The following is a 14,206-nucleotide window of genomic DNA, read 5'->3' as shown; positions in this document are numbered from 1 at the left end:
GAGCGGTCCATTCGGCATGTTGTTGGGACCATCTGTACCGCGCTGCATGATTTCGTGGTTGCAAAAATGCACTTCGCTATGGACGTCTTGAGTGAAGTTGCTGATCATGCAACCTATTGCGCATAGTTTGGGTCATAACACCACACCCTGTGGCTCCACGAAAGGCATTATTCAACCTGGTGGCGTTGCTGTGTGTCTGAGGAACCTTTTGCGCGAGGTAATTTGACGCATTTGCATTGTTATGTTAAGGTGAAAGTTAAGATGTTTTTAGACGAAGTTCGGTCTGGTCTTGAATTTATGTTTGGCAGTATTAACGGTGTTTTTGATGTTCAGAATTGTAGAAGTCGCAAGTCTGCTTTAATCTATATTACTAACCATGATTCACAACCCTTGTGTAATTGTAATGATTCGTCTTTGTCATTTAATGCACGTTTACGTAGATGGGCTGAGCGAACTACTAGGTTTGATTATACAGATCCATTTTTAGTTAATAATTGGAGTCGTATACGTTTTATTGAGAAGTATTTTGATTCCTTTCAGGCTAATCGAGTCGTTGTCCATTCTCTGAGAGAGTGTCATTTGAATTATAATGGCTGGGCCGGCCGCGCGGTACGCTGGTATAACAAGGCCTTTCGGTCCACGGAGGTTCGTAAGAAGCAATTGTATTTATTTGGCGATACAAATATTGGCAAGTCTATGTTGATTGAAAATGTTTCATCGAAAAAGCAGCACGTGTATCTGCCTTTTTGTTCCGAATTCGGATTTGGTGGCTACGATAGTCGTATTCACAAGGTTATTGTATTTGAAGAATTTGAATGGTCTAGGTGGCGTCAATATGCATCTGTTTTGAAGCGTATTGTCGAAGGGCGACCAGCTACTGTAAATGTGAAAAACAAACCTGGTATGGTTATTACACATCGTGGATTTGTTATATTTGTATCGAGTGAATTTAGTATTGGAGATGAAGCGTTAATTTCGCGACTTGAGGTCGTGCATGCAGATTGTCATATTGTCCATTGTCGTTCATTTAAGGATGAGGTGGATGCGTCGGACGCGCCGGATGTGGAAACCCCGCAAGAAATTGTCAGTATATCGTCGGATGAGGGTGTACCGGAAGTTTCGTGCTGCACGCCCTCGGCGTTGAATACGCCGACGGCGAATCTAACTAGGCCTATATTCGCTCGTATGTGTAGGTGGCGTACAGAATTTACACAAACAGATGGTGTACGCTTTGAGTATGGGAAAATGGCCGCTTTGGAGAAACACGACGAAAAAGCCAATAACTTTTCTACCCTTCAACATTATGATATTACCGATGAATCTAAGTTTTTTGGGAACAAATATGCATCTGTAATTATTAATAAAATTGTAATCTATGTGTATAGGGTTAATGTTAGGATTGAAAGGCTAATACTTGACGATAAAGCTAACAAAAAGTTATTTGAAGATCAGGGTGCATTGGAAAAAGTTCGTATAGCTTGTACTAATAAGATGGGTGCCTTTTACTTGAACCCACAGAGGTCAACTGGTGTACCCTGGCGTAAATATACTAGGAGGAATAGATTTAAGTTTGTAACGTATTACAAGCCTGAACAGAGTGCTGATATATCTAAAGTTAAATCCTGGACAGATTTAGAGAAGGAGTGTAAAGTAGAAAACCGCCTGTTTCAAAGTACTAACCCATTTTATATTGGACTGCAAATTGCTGGTGATGAGCCTGAGAAAAACGATAATGTTCAAAGCGAAGTAAAATATGTAACATTTGTTGTAAGGAATAGAGTTTATATGACATTTTGTAAGGGGAAAGGTAATGTTACATTCTGAATAAAGGTATTTGTTTATAGCTAATTTTTTTTATGCCAACTGTGACCATATCCGAAATTACCCGGACGATCTACGCCTCGCCTTCCTTGTTCCTAACAACCAGCAAAGGATTGATGAACTTACTATTACATTTTACGGCAACAGGATTAATTATTCGGCAGCTGTTATTGTGTTGGAAGAATTCCTGCGAGCCATAATCCGTAGGCAGCCCGTGATCCACTGCAGAAGGAGCCCTTGGACGGCCTAAGCGAGGCATGTCATCGACAGTTCCCGTCTCACTGTATCTCCTCCATGTCCGACTAATGTCGCTATGGTTCACTGCGAGACGCCTGGACACTTCCCTTGCTGAGAGCCTTTCCTGGAACAAATTAACGATGCGGACGCAATCGAACCTCGTTATTGACCGTCTAGGCATGGTTGAACTACAGACAACACGAGCCGTGTACCTGCTTCCTGGTCGAATCACTGGAACTGATCGGGTGTCCGACCCAGTCCGTGTAATAGGCGCCACTCCTGCATCGTTGTTTATATATTTGGGTGGGATTCGTGACATCTCTGGAGAGTCAAGGGGCTGTGTCTGTGATAAATATTCACAGTAAACGTCTATCTTCAGGAGTTCTGGGAACCGGGTTGATGCAAAACTTTTTTGTTCTGTATACAAAGAATGGTGGCATGAATGGTGACACATTGTTTAACTATTGGAAAAAGAGTTCAGAAATGTTGAGTAATTTGAAAAGTCAACCCTAGAGGCCTACTTTAAATGTTTCAGAAGCCAGTATAAAGAAACTAGCGGATTTATTCCATCCCTGATTTATAGCTTCTTTAAGTACCATCAACATAACATTACACCAATTACAACATACAGAGAGATATTTATGCGATCATTCTTCCACAATTGATATGTTACTGCAATAGGAAGAAGCCAAAAGATGTGGTACTGTGCTAACAAGGGAACCTCCCCATCGCACTCCCCTCAGATTTAGTTATAAGTTGGCACAGTGGATAGGCCTTGAAAAACTGAACACAGATCAATCGAGAAAACAGGAAGACGTTGTGTGGAACTATGAAAAAATAAGCAAAATATACAAACTGAGTAGTCCATGTGCAAGATAAGAAACATCAAGGAGAGTGGGGGCGCAGGAGCGCCGTGGTCCCGTGGTTAGCGTGAGCAGCTGCGGAATGAGAGGTCCTTGGGTCAAGTCTGCCCACGAGTGAAATGTTTAATTTTTTATTTTCAGGCAATTTCAATGTGGGAGTAGACGTGATTACCATTAATCCAGGTTGTACACCTCTTGTGCAACCGTTAGATGTGTTAGGTTTTCGGCTAGTGAAATACTTTGTGAAAATATTCTATGATTTTGCGAATCTGCACAGGTACACAGAGCAGTATTGTTTACGTGATCGTGTGTCAATTATCAAAGCTCAGGCACTCATACATAATCAACCTCGTTCTCCAAAATTCCAGGAGATGTTCAGATTTGCTTGGATTATGCGGGATTTGACGGTCTACACACGGAAAAATTTGAAAACGTTAAAAACATATGTTTTGACAGAGAACAGGGAAAACTGTGCGGCTGTGAAACTGTTGCATTCATTTGTTGCAGTTTATGTGACAAACGCTTATGTTTTCATCACTTTTTTGGGAGTGATTATCACATGCACAAGAAAACCTAAATCGGGCAAGGTAGAAGAATCTTTTTACCCATTCGCCAAGTGTACAAGTTAGGTGGGTCGACAACACATTCCTGTCTTGTGACGCACATGCCGTCGCCAGTATCGTATAGAATATATCAGAAATGTTTTCCTGTGGAGGAATCGGTTGACCTATGACCTTGCGATCAAATGTTTTCGGTTCCCATAGGAGAGGCACGTCCTTTCGTCTACTAATCGCACGGTTTTGCGGTGCGGCCGCAAAACACAGACACTAAACTTATTACAGTGAACAGAGACTCAATGAACGAACTGACAGATCATAACTTTGCGAAAATAAAGAAAGTAAAATTTTCATTCGAGGGAAGACTTGAACCAAGGACCTCTCGTCCAGCAGCTGCTCACGCTAACCACGGGACCACCGCGCTCCTGTGCTGATACTGTGCTTGGACTACTAAGTTTGTATATTTTGCTTAACTTTTTCATAGTTCACACAACTTCTTCCTTTTTTCTCGTTTGATCTGTGTTCAGTTTTTCAAGGCCTATCCACTGTGCCAACTTATAACTAAATCTGAGGGGGTGCGATGGGGAGGTTCCCTTGTAAGTAATCTCCGACACGCTCTTCGTAGTGATCTGCGGAACATGTATGGAGATGTAAATGTGGAACAAATGGGAGTGTGGGCAGGCAACAGAATCATTATGTAGCACTGAACAATGCTGCATTAACCGTACCGTCTCCTAGCAACGATCATCTTGCAGCTATAAGCCACGTGCGATGGACAGACCCGTGGAGATAGTCTGCTGGCTGCTGGTGCGCGCAGGCCTGACACCGGGCGTTACTGTGTCAGTCATGGCCGAGCTCAAGGTGAGTCGAGGAGCCACAGCGTCAACAGACGGTCTACCAGCACCGCGCGCCGTGGAGGTCCCTGCCTATCGCGGGAGTACTGCATCTCCCGTCGAGGAAGTCCCAGGCTCCGGTGGAATGACAGCGCCGCGCGTCGAAGAGGTCCCGGTGTCCCAGGGAACAGCCACATCTCGTGGCGAGCCCCGCCTGTAGCGCCGCTGACGACTTCCAAATAGGCGGGCGAGTGCCTCGTGTCTCATGTAATGCGCTGACGATCAGCTCGTAAATTGTGCTCTGCACAGCAGCAGTCCTTCCTACCAGTACTGCCCAGACTGTGCAACACAACCTTTTCCAGATCACAGCACAGACAAAAAATACCTCGCTCCATAAATCAGCAATGCTATTAAACAAAAAGAAAATTCTGTGTGTCTTGGAAGAGTTGCGACGTGATGACCTTTTGAATCAACCTCACTGTTCGTTCGGGAACTCATACAGTCCCATCGTCGGCAGTGACATTATGTGTGTGCGAAAAAGCATTGTACAGTGCAAAATTTTTACATGTGCTTCAGTTCTACAAAAACTCTAGTGACATACTACTGCATGCACATTTTGTAACTTCCGCAAAGTAGCAAATAAACATGCATAACCTGTCTTACATGTATCATACAACTTGTTTTTGTGTTTTTTATGATGTAGAAGAAAGAATATTGTTGTGTACATAGTTCCGCGTAGTCAGCGCGTGCACAACTTTCCCAATAGAGCGCGCCCCGCTAAGCACAACAACGCAGGCGCAGCGCTCGTCCGTCTCCGCTCTACCAGATGGCGCTGCCATGAAGACGGACCAAATTCTGCTTCCGCCGATTCGCGTATTAATATGTAATGCAGCCAATGAGACTGCTGCTAACGTAGAACCTTTTCTCCTCGCAGATCACACTCGCGCAGTGATACCTGAACGGGCGAGGTATTATAACGAGTGTACAGACCTCCGATTAGGCAGTCTGCATTTGTCTGTACGAGTCTGCATTTATCTGCACCTGTCTGTACCAGTCTGCATTTGTCTGCGTTAGTCTGCATTTGTCTGTACCAGTCTATAGTCAAGTTTCAGTCTGCGCCTAATGAGATTACCATATTCCTGTACATAGCCATGAAGATAAAAGACTAGACACTTTGTCAAGTATCAGAGATATGCGAGAATAAGATTAACGTACCAAGACCAAATGAACTTCAGATAGTCAGTTGTAAATAGCATCAAGAACCAAGTTAAGTTATTTTTATGCTTGTTATTATTTTAATAAATGTTTGTGAAAATTAATCAAGTTCTGTTTAAAGTTGGTCACCGTCAATCTGCTACTCTAAGCGTGCAAGTGGCATTTCTATCGTCTGACCTAACGGCAGAAGATAAACATGCCACGATAAGACCACGAGACATATTGCTGACACTCGGCTACTTCGTTAGAGCGACAAGTCAAATAATCTGATGGTGTGTGTACCGAAGGTCTTACAGTACGCACACCACATATATATATATATATATATATATATATATATATATATATATATATATGTGTGTGTGTGTGTGTGTGTGTGTGTGTGTGTGTGTGTGTGTGTGTTTTTAAGGAAGATATCTATACATGCAGTGCTGTGGTAAAATTATGTTGTCATCGATCACATTACGTTAACTGCAGTTACCATTCATTCACTCTCCCATCTGTTTACTGACACACCATGTGAATTTGTGATCCTATACATTGGCTGTCAGTAGCAAAATAATGGTAATGCATACTGTGATGTCACTTCATGGTGCTTATTTTGAAGTTAGTTTCCTTATATAGCGTTCTCGGTTGTCATACATTCGTTACTTTCAGAGAAATTATTATTTTATTCTCCAGTCCGTATCAGGACTAAATACTGTCCCCTTCTTTTCTGGTGGGCATTCTAATACTTCGTTTATTTATCATTCCTTTTTCTTCTTGATAAATACGTGATTTTTATATCCATGGTGTGTGAGAACATCTAGGCTACAGATATAGAGCTTTTTGCGACCTACTCCTTTCATTTCTGTGAAATAGTTGAAAGTTCTTCTTACGGTAAACATTTAGATGTGCTGCGGATACCCACCTATACTTGTAACTGTGTAGTGTAGTATTTATCATAAATACGTGCTTTTTATATATATGGTGTGTGAGAACATCTAGACTACGGATATGGAGGTTTTTGCGACCTTACTCATTTCGTTTTATTTCTGTGAAATAGTTGACAGTTCTTCTTACAGTAAATATTTAGATGCGCTCCTGATACACGCCTATACTTGTAACTGTGTATTGTCGTATGCACTGGAATTGTATAGCTGTAGTATCTTGCAATTCTCCCTTCGATATCTCTAAGATAAATATGCTTTCTTAACTTCGTGCGGCTTGTTGTGGTATCCATTACAGATGTAAGTCTTCTTTTGTAATATTCGAGTCGTTTTCTTGCCGATGTATGTTTCTGTCATTAATATGTAATCATAGCTGTGATTAAAATTATTTATTTTCCCAGTTCAGAAAATTGTCACGATTAAAAGTGAATGTTTCATTTTCATTTCGAAATAAGGCCGACGGTATGATGTTATAGTTGTCGTGTTGTTCACACTGCCTGACGTTCAGCTCTTCACTGATCAAAGTTGATGGCTCGTATTACAATTTCCGCTTAAGCCCATGGTGAATGAGAGTCGTCAGGAACGTGGAAGTAGTCAAATTATATACAGTTCCAGTGCCGGCCAGTGTGGCCGAGCGGTTCTAGGCGCTTCAGTCTGGAACGCGCGACCGCTACGGTCGCAGACTCGAATCTTGCCTCGGGCATGGATGTGTGTAATGTCCTTAGGTTACAAAATTGTTAAGGCTTTCGTGGCCACTTGTTGACAAACTGCATATTGGCTTCTGTCTCGGGTTCTTCGGCCGACGTTCATCTAATGATTTTTCTGAAGTTTCGCGAGCACGAGTGGCTGGTATTGTCAAAGCTTCACCCTCCATTGCCGGTGGTGAACTGGAGCCGAGCTCGCGGCCGCAGACTTCGGTACTGCCTGCCGATAAGGGGAACGCGACCGTCGTAATGAAGACCGAAGATTATGAGCAAAAGATCCGAGACATATTAGATCCGACGACGTACCGAAAACTAAGCGCAGATCCGACGCAGCGTATCACACGGAATACGAATCGATTAATCAAGGCGTCATCATTGCCGACGGACATACAGAGAAACCTGCGCAACACAGAAGCCCTACCACCTCGGCTGTGTGGATTACCCAAGATCCATAAGAACAACGTTCCACTGAGACCGATCGTTAGCGCTCCTGGATCACCGACATATAAACTGGCAAAACACTTGGCCTCTCTGCTCCAGCCACACGTGGGGAAGACCGACACATACATTAAGGACTCAGGACATTTCATTGAGAAGCTGAAGAAACTGAAACTTGCACCAAACGACATCCTGGTCAGCTTTGATGTTGTTTCGTTATTTACGAAAGTGCCACTCAGTGACGCTCTGGAGCACATCGGTTCCATTTTCCGACAAGACATCAGAAAGCTCTTCCATGCATGTCTCACCACGAGCTATTTCACGTGGAATGGCGATTTCTACGAACAGCTGGAAGGCGTCGCCATGGGTAGTCCTCTCAGTCCAGTGGTGGCCAACTTCTTCATGGAACAATTCGAAGCACAGGCACTGGACTCGGCGGCTTGCAAACTTAAGGTGTGGTACAGGTACGTCGATGATACTTTCGTGGTGTGGAGCCATGGTGAAGAACAGCTCGGTGACTTCCTAAGACACTTGAACAGCCTCCATGCCAACATAACATTTACCATGGAAGTAGAACAGGACAAGAAACTGCCATTTCTAGATGTGCTGGTCACAAGGGACGGCAAAAACCTGGGACACAGCGTGTATCGAAAACCGACACACACGGACCGATACCTGCACAAACTGTCAAACCCCCACCCGAGCCAGAAAAGAGGCATGATTAGTACGCTCGTAACGAGAGCAGGACGAATATGTGAGTCGCAACACCTCAAACGAGAAATGCAACACCTGCAAACTGTCCTGAGGAGCAATGGGTACTCCACAAATTGAATTAGAAGTGTAACAGAGCCAAACACTCGGCGAAGTAAGGAACCAGAAAGAGAAACGGCCTTTCTGCCATACATTCCCAGAGTGACGGACAGAATCGGCAGTATATTGCGCAAACATGGCGTAAAGACGATTTTCAAACCGACAAGGAAGATCAAAGAGTGTCTTAGATCGGCGAAGGAGAAAAGAGACCCACTTGAATGTCGGGAATATACCGTATACCATGCACATGCGGAAAAGTTTATGTCGGAATGACTGGACGATCCATTAACACCAGGATCAAAGAGCATAAGCGACATTGCAGGTTGGGGCAGGTGGAGAAATCGGCCGTGGCAGAGCACGCACTGAATGAGACCGACCACGTAATAAAATTCGCCGACACGGAAGTTCTGGCTGTAGAGAAGCACTATCGCACGCGTTTGTTCAGAGAAGCTGTAGAAATACAAAAACACGTGAACAGTTTGAACAAGAAAGAGGAAAGCCCTAAGGTAAACGGATCCTGGCTTCCCGTACTGCAGCGAACGACCGTCGCAGGTAGCAAGAGGAGAACCGCACCGGAAATGACCGCGGAGGAGCCCTCGTACGTTGGCGCGCCAGGTACATACAGTCTGCGGCCGCGAGCTCGGCTCCAGTTCACCGCCGGCAATGGAGGGTGAAGCTTTGACAATGCCAGCCACTCGTGCTGGCGAAACGTCAGAAAAATCATTAGATGAACGTCGGCCTAAGAACCCGAGACAGAAGCCAATAGGCAGTTTGTCCTTAGGTTAGTTAGGTTTAAGTAGTTCTGAGTTCTAGGGGACTGATGACCTCAGATGTTAAGTCCCATGGTGCTCAGAGCCATTTGAACCATCTGAACCTTTAACTGGCAATGTCACTCTGGTTTCCATCAGCCACTGCACGAAAACTAAGAGCCCCAGTGTATGTCAATGTAATGTGTTGCTCTCAGGTGTTCAGTGTTTACATATATCTGGCACTGTCTATTTAACAAGTTAACAGTATTGCATTTTGTCAACAGAAAATGGACACGGCGGGAAGCAAGAAGACTGTCAGTCGTCGGAGGGCACAACACTTTTTTGTTTTGTTTTAAACACGATGAGGGAAGACTATGCATACTTTATCAGCTCACTTTTAGAAAACATATACAGGCATATTTACACTGGTTTACATAAAGTATTATTTAGGGAACTGAAAGAATTTATTTGCTTATGAGTAACATATTTTTTTAAATAAACAAATACAAGTTCATATGAACACTAAACTACATTGCGAAAGCCACAGTTACTATAAAACATCGCAGAAACTACTTAAGGCCTGGGGATTTTTAATTTCCTACCTAAAGGCTACTGGAAATTTGTTAATGCCTTTTGCACCAGAATACAAAATTCCATATTGAGCCCTAGAGAGGAACACACAGTCTACACCCAAACAATTTTTACTTCCAATACCGTGCTTGTGAAGTTCTTGTATCGTACTAAATTCGTTCTTATATTAACAACAACTAGCATCAGACAATAAATCTGTTGACGCGTAAATGTAAGGCACACTACGTGCCTGAAGAAGCGGATCTAATTATAAACTGTACTCTTTCCTGATGTGTTCCAAATGGAGGAAAGTGTCCAATCGTTATCTCTATGATGTTGCCACTACTGAGCTTTTCTTTTTCTTTTTTCAAATTCGCTGCCGAACTCCACACGTCGATTTGTTAATTACGTTCGTTAATTTCTTCTCACAAACTTCTGCGACGCACAGAGGGCGTCTTGTAGATTGTTCTTTGCAGACGAACGTGTGCGTGTTGTCGTATTTGCTTGGGGTGGGCAGAAAAATATGGAAACACCACGAAAATTAATGCTTGAACATAAACACAGATGCTAGACAATTCTGCAGGTTGCGCTGTTATACGTACATCAAAAAAAGTTTTGCATCACCTCGGTTCCGAGAATTCCGGAAACTGTACAAAAAATTGGAATAGAGATCAACATAAACATCATTTCCGCCCTTTTATTGTTCATGAAAACCACACATTGCATGTTGTACCACCATACAGCGAGACCTTGAGAGGTGGTGTTCCAGATTGCTGTACACACCGGTACCTCTAATACCCAGTAGCACGTCCTCTTGCATTGATGCATGCCCGTATTCGTCGTGGCATACTATTCACAAGTTCATCAAAGCACTTGTTGGTCTAGATTGTCCCACTCGGCAACGGCGATTCGGCATAGCTCCCTCAGAGTGGTTGGTGGGCCACATCGTCCATAAACAGTCCTTTTCAATCTATCCGAGGCCTGTTAGATAGGATTCATGTCTGGAGAACATACTGGCCACTCTAGTCGAGCAGCGATGTCGTTATCCTGAAGGTAGTCATTCACAAGATGTGGACGATGGGGGCGCAAATTGTCGTCCATGAAGACGAATGCCTCGCCAAAATGCTGCCGATAGGGTTGCGCTATCGGTCGGAGGATGGCATTCACATATCGTACAGCCGTTACGGGGCCTTTCATGACCACCAGCGGCGTACGTCGGCCCCACATAATGCCACCCCAAAACATCAGAGAACCTCGACCTTGATGCACTCGCTGGACAGTGTGTCTAAAGCGTTCAGTCTGACCGGGCTGCCTCCAAATACATTTCCGACGACTGTCTAGTTGAACGCAAATGCGACACTCATCGGTGAAGAGAACGTGATGCCAATCCTGAGCGGTCCATTCGGCATGTTGTTGGGCCCATCTGTACCGCGCTGCATGGTTTCTTGGTTGCAAAGATGGACCCCGCCAAAAACGTCGGGAGTAAAGTTGCTCATCATGCAGCCTATTGCGCACAGTTTGGGTCGTAACACGACGTCCTGCGGCTGCACAAAAAGCATTATTCAACATGGTGGCGTTGCTGTCAGGCCATAATCCGTAGGTAGCGGTCATCCACTGCAGTGGTAGGCCTTGGGCGGCCTTAGCAAGGCGACAGTTCCTGTCTCTCTGTATCTCCTTCATGTCCGAACAACATCGCTTTGGTTCACTCCGAGACGCCTGGACACTTTCCCTGTTCAGAGCCCTTCCTGGTACAAAGTACGAGGGCAGTTCAATAAGTAATGCAACACATTTTTTTTCTCGGCCAATTTTGGTTGAAAAAACCGGAAATTTCTTGTGGAATATTTTCAAACATTCCCGCTTCGTCTCGTATAGTTTCATTGACTTCCGACAGGTGGCAGCGCTGTACGGAGCTGTTAAAATGGCGTCTGTAACGGATGTGCGTTGCAAACAACGGGCAGTGATCGAGTTTCTTTTGGCGGAAAACCAGGGCATCTCAGATATTCATAGGCGCTTGCAGAATGTCTACGGTGATCTGGCAGTGGACAAAAGCACGGTGAGTCGTTGGGCAAAGCGTGTGTCATCATCGCCGCAAGGTCAAGCAAGACTGTCTGATCTCACGCGTGCGGCCCGGGCGTGCACAGCTGTGACTCCTGCAATGGCGGAGCGTGCGAACACACTCGTTCGAGATGATCGACGGATCACCATCAAACAACTCAGTGCTCAACTTGACATCTCTGTTGGTAGTGCTGTCACAATTGTTCACCAGTTGGGATATTCAAAGGTTTGTTCCCGCTGGGTCCCTCGTTGTCTAACCGAACACCATAAAGAGCAAAGGAGAACCATCTGTGCGGAATTGCTTGCTCGTCATGTGGCTGAGGGTGACAATTTCTTGTCAATGATTGTTACAGGCGATGAAACATGGGTTCATCACTTCGAACCTGAAACAAAATGGCAATCAATGGAGTGGCGCCACACCCACTCCCCTACCAAGAAAAAGTTTAAAGCCATACCCTCAGCCGGTAAAGTCATGGTTACAGTCTTCTGGGACTCTGAAGTGTATTGTGCTACTCTTCAGAAATTGAAGAAACGACTTCAGCGTGTTCGTAGGCACAAAAATCAGAACGAACTTCTCCTTCTTCATTGCAACGCAAGACCTCACACAAGTCTTCGCACCCGAGAGGAGCTCACAAAACTTCAGTGGACTGTTCTTCCTCATGCACCCTACAGCCCCGATCTCGCACCGTCGGATTTCCATATGTTTGGCCCAATGAAGGACGCAATCCGTGGGACGCACTACGCGGATGATGGAGAAGTTATTGATGCAGTACGACGTCGGCTCCGACATCGCCCAGTGGAATGGTACCGTGCAGGCATACAGGCCCTCATTTCAAGGTGGCGTAAGGCCGTAGCATTGAATGGAGATTACGTTGAAAAATAGTGTTGTGTAGCTAAAAGATTGGGGAATAACCTGGTGTATTTCAATGCTGAATAAAACAACCCCTGTTTCAGAAAAAAAATGTGTTGCATTACTTATTGAACTGCCCTCGTAATGCGGACGAGATCAAACCACGGTATTGACCGTCTAGGCATGGCTGAACTGCAGACAATACGAGCCGTGTACCTCCTTCCTGGTGGAATGACTGGAACTGATCGGCTGACGGACCCCCTCCGTCTAATAGCCGCTGCTCATGCATGGATGTTTACATCTTTTGGGGGAGGGGGGGTTAGTGACATCGCTTAACAGTTAAAGGGACTGTGTCTGTGATACAATATTCACAGTCAACGTCTATCTTCGGGAGTTCTGGGAACCGGTGTGCTGAAAACTTTTTTGATGTGTTTTGACCAAGGACGGCATCTGTGCAATACTCACAATACGTAGCGATTGTCAGTCGTGACCAGAACAGTGCTCAGTTAGTTTTGACCTCATTGTGTCGGAGATGAGTGCATTCAAACGTGGGTAAATTTTTGGTGCTCGCAAGATGAGTTCTCCCGCAATCAAGTGTGTGGAGCTTCGAGAAGCACCATATCGAAGATTATACCGCATGCAGGGAATGCAGAAAAAACATCATCTATTAAGTCACAACGTGGATGAAAGTGTTCGTTAAGTGATAGTGACGGACGGCCATTCAAGATGACTGTGATGAAAAATAAGAGGAGAACAGCTGCAAAAATCATTGTAGAACTGAACGTCACACTCGCGAAACCTGACTGCACGAAAACAGCACTAAGGGAGCTCCGCAAGCAGGGAATTGTAGGGTGAGCTGAAATTCTAAAACCACTCTTCATTCGTGCAAATTCCGCATCAGGAAAATTTGATGCCAAAGCCATAAAACCTGGACCGTGGAGCATTGGTTGGATGTGCCTTTTTTTCGACTGTTTACAACTTATGGCGATGTTTACGTCACAAGAATGAAACATGGGGTGGAGGGGGGCTTCGATGATAATTTGGGCTGACGTATCGTGGTGTTCCATGGGCCCCATGCTTACTGTGCAAGACCGCTCTACAGCCAACGATTGTGTGTCCATCGTCCCAGATCAGGTCCATTCCATAGCACAACGTGTATTCCTCATTGGTGCTGCTGTATTTCAATATGACAGAGTCCCTGTCCATACAGGGATGGTTTTTGAGCAAGAGGTTGCATTGTCGCATCTTTCTAGCCGCCACAGTCACCAGACCTCATTACTTGTGGCCTACTTTATACCTGAATTTGCTACTATTTTGCAGAAACAATAGGATAAGATTCCCAAGAAAACTATACACAACAAGTATTTATCCATCCCGAAAAGAGTGGAAGCTGTTTCGAATGCCAGCAGTCTTTGTACACCATATTAGGCGTGGTGGTTTGTGTGGGTTTTGTGTTTCCATGTTTTCGTCGACCCCTGTATTTACTAGCGACCCGCCACGGATTTGCATGACTCATACTAGGCGTCTAGGGCCGGACGACTTGTATGCCATAGATATTCGAAATTATCAGGAAAA

This window comes from Schistocerca nitens, chromosome 6 (genome assembly GCF_023898315.1).
Source record: "Schistocerca nitens isolate TAMUIC-IGC-003100 chromosome 6, iqSchNite1.1, whole genome shotgun sequence".
NCBI classification, from domain to species: domain Eukaryota; kingdom Metazoa; phylum Arthropoda; class Insecta; order Orthoptera; family Acrididae; genus Schistocerca; species Schistocerca nitens.
Note: the sequence above shows the minus strand (reverse complement) of the source record.